Below are 6,715 nucleotides of genomic sequence, written 5' to 3' on the forward strand. Positions count from 1 at the left end.
GTAGTGGTCGGAGGTGCTAGCCACCACCTCACGGCGGTAGTGGTGGCTCTCATGTGATTTCTAGCCAAGCATCACACCTACACACACTGTCTTGTCCGTAGATGAGTTCAGCCACCCACCTGGTGGCGTAAGGCGGCGGTAGTGGCACAGGAAAATGGGCAGCAACGGATTTGACGGCGGTAGCCACCATGGTTGGCCGCCATGGTGGTTCTTCATGGGGTTTTCTGGCCAAACGAGCCTCCACAGTCGAACAACAACGACAACACACCACATGCTTGCGACACACGGGCTGAAGCACACATACAACCATAAACTAGCAACGGAACACCACACGTCTAGCCTGGAAATCTGAACACAACCACCCTTTGTTGTACACGGTGACGGCAGCAGCAGCAGCACTAGTGGAAATCGCGACGGTTAGCAATAAGAAGAGAAGAAAGAAGGTGGCAGTGATATAGTCACGTCGTCGGTCCTCAGTGACCTTGGATTTGTCGGTAGTAACCACGGCGACAACAGGACTACAACTATTCGTCATCGACTGCGGTGGTTGCCTCTACCGGAATAACGACCACTTTGGCTTCGATTCTTGGTTCGCCCAGTATTCCTCCGTTGGCTTGTGATGTTTGCGGTCATGGTAGATGTCGGCGGTCTTCGTTGGTCAGAATGACAAGGGAGGCGAATGGTGGCGGCTGGAGGGAGGTGGGGTGACGACTGCAACATAACTGGTTTAGGGTTAGGGTTTGAGAGGGTAGCAGATTTATATACCCTGACTCCCTTAGAACTTTATTCCCATAATGACACTATCAGCTCTTCCTTTTTCTTTTTATTTCAAACTAAGTCCATATTTTACACTTCCTACCTTGAGTTTGGAAATTCCTTTCAAATCTAATCCGTAATTTTACTAATCAACCCCTCTTTCTATAATTATTTCAATTGAGGTCTAGAATTTACCCTCTAGCCCATGCTTCCATAAATTCTTTCATTTTAAGTCTAATACTTACCAAACACGGCCTAAATTCTAAAAATCTTTACAAAATACCTCTTGAAATTATACTTTGACCCACAAAAATCCAAAATATATCATTTGGCTCCCCGAAACCAATTCTCCGCTAAATATTATTGAGTTATTCATTTTTATTTATTTATTTATTTATTTATTTATTTATTATTATGATTATTATTATTATTATTATTATTATTATTATTATTATTATTATTATTATTATTATTATTATTATTATCGGAATCTTAGAATTCTCCCCCACTTAAATCAGATTTCGTCCTTGAAATCATTCCTTACCATTCCTAACACGCCAAATAACTAGAGCGACATGGCCACTACTATAAGCATACCCCATCCTTTCCATGGCAACCATAATCAACCCTTGCAGGGTGTTGAAACCTGAAGACAAACGAATTCCTTGCAATATGACCACTTTTACTCAATCCGGAATATGAAGTCTCGAGATGGTCTGACTCCTTAACCGGCCACCCATACTTAATCATTGTCGAATTCATTGCACTTAACTTCCAACTGGCTACTCAATTTATGATAACCTGAGGTTCCCGTTTGCTGAACCAATGAGCAATCTTACAGTCATTCTGTGTGACCTTCGAAGGAAACTTCGACTAGCAATAGCTACCCTAATCGTATCATCACTCATGGCTCCATCTATCCTTTTGATCCATCCGATCATAACAGTTTGACAACCTGTCGTCACCGAATCCAACGCAAAAATTTAATGCTACCAGAATAATTGTAGTCTTACATCATGCCCGGTCTCCAATGATCTACCGTTTCCTGATTCCAATCATGTCGTGGTCTACCCACAATCTTACGAACTGGCCCACCGTGACCTAATTATCTGAAAGAATTCGTGAATGTTACACGTCCTCCCACAGTCTCACAACACTTCCTGCACTATCTGCCCGCTAGTTAATGCTACGTCCACCCCCACAGTCTTACAACACTTTCCATACTATCTGATTGCTTTTGAATGCTATGGTTACACCCGCAGTCTTATAACACTTCCGCTCTAACTCAACCAGTGCCCGATGACTTACCCTAAATCTATCAATCCAATTACCTTCAGAGTCTAACACACCCTCGACCAAACACCCGAACTGAACTCAATTCATGACTGGAACCCCAAACTGATTCCCCAAATTCTGCTATCAACCACCGAGAAGACGCGATACACATGCTGGAGAGTTTTACCGAAATCCTAACTCACACAACCCTCAAACTAAACAGCAACATGGTCTGCCTTTCTTCCTAATAAGGATCCAAAACTTATCTCAGTTTCAAGACCACTCCAGCTTCCGAATCCCGGGACAATTCTCCCCCACTTAGATTCGACTAAGTCTTCACAATACATGAAAGTTGGAGAATTCCCAATCTTTCTTACTTTCCAACGATCGATCTGATAACAACTCGCTCTTACCACTAGTGCTCCATTACTAGCTAATCCCAAATGATCACACACTTTTAGGAACAAGATGGACACTTCATGAATCCCATTAAAATGGAAAATCGCTAATGCTTGAAAAATCACACACTCAAATCTTGAAGACCAAAAGATAGATACTCCAAATAATACCTCAACAACGAGCTACTCCCCTTGGCGCCTTCATCCGCCAATTAATAACGGTTACTAAAACCACTAAATCCTGACAATGCTGAATAACCATCCTGTGGACCCTATCCACAGACCTCCCACATAATACCCCTCTTCCCAAGATGCTCCAAACAAGTCTCCCGCTCTCGGGCTCTAAAAATCATTTCATTCAGGGTTAGCACCCTGACTCACTCACCAACTCAATCGTCCACAGCTGAATTGCAGTAGATGAAGCAACCACTTCCCTAAACCGGGCTACAACTACTCCTAAGACATAGTCTACAATCGCAAAAGTGTAATAGATCACACAATCAATCCTTACCGCCCGATACAAGAGATCCAAGGCGAATCAGATCTTAGCTCCTATGGGTCGGGATGGTAATTGTGTACGCCTCACAAGAAACTCATGCCACATCGATCCACCTACACTCACTAGCTCTTTAATAATATCGCCAACCCCGACGACTAACTGGCCCCGAGTTGGAATACAACCTGATCCTGGGGTCACAAGCCGGGTCACTCCTTCGAGCTCGAAAAAACTAAAAGGGCACAATCCTTGCCCTAGAAAATGATATTCCAATGCATTAATTAACCATTCTACTTCTAATTGCATAACTCCAGATGAACATAATTATCACCCCCTTCCGGAGACCCCGCAACTCGCATTCCGGCCTCGAGCAAAACTTCTGAAGCCTTAAATCTAGAAACTATGTGCCAACATTTCCCGCTCAACCAACGGAATGTAACGAGTACGGAACATCTGCTTGATCCCAAGTAATTGCAGCCCCCCGCTCATTAGAATATGTCCCGATAACAAGTCTCGGTACTTGAAAACTCAACCATCTCCTCTCCCTGCCGTCGTTACAGCTGTTGTAATTGTTGTGGCAGACGTCTCAGCAAGGGCTGCATAGCACTCATTGAAATACTCAACCATGGTGGTGTTAATAGACCCAAAAATCTCCGAAAAATGTCCCAAGCAATCTCGATCACCTCCTCTCGGATGATCCCACTGATACGATCCTCTTACAATACTGGCCTATCCTAGCTGCCAGCTCCCGGTCCCGATCCCGATCCGGATCCGGATCCGGTGTTAAACATCTCGCAACCACCTTTCTGATAATACACTAGAGAGATCTTGGATAATTCATGTAATAATAGGGAACCGACTCCCAACTAAACCCTAGGAGTTGTGACTTCTTTGCTATGCTTATGGGTCCTGTGCATTCAGTAGCATGGGCCCATACTACCTTCTCCACCTACATATATTTGTCTCAAGTATCATCATAACGCCCTAACTGTATACATAACATGGTGAGCACTCAATCCTTACTCCTAAAGGAATGCTAGATATCTCATAACTTGCCTCCCGGCCTCGCACAACCCACCCATGAAACTTCCACCAACCCTGCAACACTAGTGTATGCTAGCCATACATAACACTGGACCCTATAGACTTTCGAATACCTGATCCTACCCTTAGCTCTTCATCAAACAAGAACAGGAAATAAAGCCAAACCAAAGATTATCAGGCTATAAGTGTTGGGGTTTAAGCATTCTAACACTCTTATGTTGTACATGCAACCCTATGTGCTTTGGATCTATGTTTTCTCTATTATACATGTATACATTCAAAATCCCAAAGCATCATCCTAACTAGCATATTATGAAGTAGCTATACTACAAAAGTCTAGTTAGATGACATAGCTTTTTATGGAGCTTGAAGTCTTGAACCTTTAAAATCTTAGTGCCTCAAGTTTTGCACCTCAAATTGTTCACACAACACCACCAACAATTGGAATAACTTAATAGAAGGTTATTTGGTTCACCCTTTATGAAATTCGGTTGCCCTCTTTTGTGTATGCACTAGTTGCCATTTCATGAACCATGGGGTCTTTTATATAGTGTCGCTCATTAAGGATACACCATGTAAACTCATGACTTTCCATTTCCTTCATGATCCATGGGTTTTAACCTCCATGGAGTATCCATGGGTTAAGCCCAAAATGAAGGACATTGGATCACAAACCATATATATATAAGAATGAATGATTTACATAATCAATACCTATATATTTAATTAGTCTCTTTTGATCACAAAGTTAATTCCAAATTAATTCTTAATCAATACTAATTAAATAATACGATTTCATATTAATATATTAGAACTTATAATATATTAATATAAATCATAAATAACATTTTCTCATTTGTCTATCCAATTGTTCTGATGCCATGCAACCCAAATGGACCATGCTACTCTCGGGTCGAATACATACCAATAATAGTTATGGGCTTAGACATCCAATCCAACAATAAGATCTTAATTATGTACGGACGTGATGCATACACTAAGCAACTACAGTAATGATATCAATTTCATATAAATAAACCCTAGGCTATCAGGCATCATACAATCAAACAATTCTATCATGCAATTCCTAAAGATCCCTATCCTAGTACTAACATGTTGTTCTAACATATCACAATATCAAATAACTGTATGACATTTTGGGGTCTACTTACTGGCTCTGATTGATTGTAGACTTTGCATACTCCTTTAAAAATCAAAGTTAAGTCAAGGACCATGTTCCTGATCCCAAGCCAACAATTAAACAAGAACATGACAAGAGATCGAGCCCATGCCCTTAACCCAACTATTTTATTATAATTTATTTTTTTAAAAAACATTTTGCAAAAACTCTCAGATCCTAGTTTGAGACTGGATTCACACAAGTGTTTATCCAATTCACTCAAACTAGGGCTCTGATACCAACTTGTAGCACCCATAAAAATCAAGCCAATTTAAAACTTTTTCAAACATTTAAAAGCCATTAGTTATTACAAAATGTTTTCAAAATAACTTAATATTAGAGTATCCCAGAAACATAGTCATAATATGTGAGGAGTTGTACGATCACGCCTTTGCCTTCCCGCGATCATCTGAGGTATCTGAAACCAAAACTAAAATTGTAAGCCTAATGCTTACTGAGTTCCCCTAAAATACCGATACACAACAAATAGCACATATACAAATAACATGTAATGGGTCCACAACTTTACAGATTGGAATAACCTCGGGCCCACAGTGTGAGTCTGGCTTGCCTTCTGGGTCCACATATCACATCTGGATTGCCATTGAGCCCACAATATGAGTCTAGTATGCCCTACCCGGCCCTCAGTTCGTATCTGGAATGCTCCCGAGCCCACAGTACGAGTCTGGCATGCCCTGCCCGGCCTTCAGCTCGTATATGGAATGCTCCTGAGTCTTCAGTATGAGTCTGGCATTCCCCGCCCGTCCATCAGCTCATGTGACATCCCTATTTTCACGGCCAGAAAAGACCGATTTTGTTTATGCTTTATAAAAATCAGAGTATTTCTTTTCATAAAAATGTTGCGGAATTTGTTCCCAGAAAAATACGATAAATACGTTATCAAAACATTTTCGAAGAAACGTATTTTATTTATGGTAAAACGTTTGGGATGTCATCGTCAATATAGAAACATAAGCATAAACGGAACTTACATTTATTTACACTAGTGATCTACATCTCTTTAATCTCTCAGTGTAATGTGACTTCATATCAACACCTATGATGTAAATAAACTGAGTGGGTCAGGTTGGGAAACCTGGTGAGTACATAGATTTTTCAACCCACAATAATATAATTATTATGTTTAAACAATCAAAAAATCAACCCAATTACCCATCCCCATTATCTTCTTTAGTCTTAAGGATCTACCCTAAGAATCAACTATTCCTCGTTTATTTATTCCTAAGGATCGTCCTAAGGAATCGGCACGAAGTCCATCGTTACCAAGGGTTATAGATTATAACCGGTGAACACGTAGTCTAAAACATCTGGTAAACACTTAGTTCAAAAGTAACTAGTGAACACAATTAGTTCAAAATACCTAGTGAACACACTCAGTTCAAAGATACCTAGTGAACACACTCTGTTCAAAATACCTAGTGAACACACTTAGTTCAAAAATACCTAATGAGCACCTAGTTCAAAAACACCTATAGGTTACGAGCCTGCTATCGTTCCACTGGACCGTCTAGTATCATCCATGGTCGTCATCTATACTCCACTAGA

This window comes from Lactuca saligna, chromosome 6, assembly GCF_052625555.1.
Source record: "Lactuca saligna cultivar CGN05327 chromosome 6, ASM5262555v1, whole genome shotgun sequence".
In the NCBI taxonomy this organism is placed as follows: domain Eukaryota; kingdom Viridiplantae; phylum Streptophyta; class Magnoliopsida; order Asterales; family Asteraceae; genus Lactuca; species Lactuca saligna.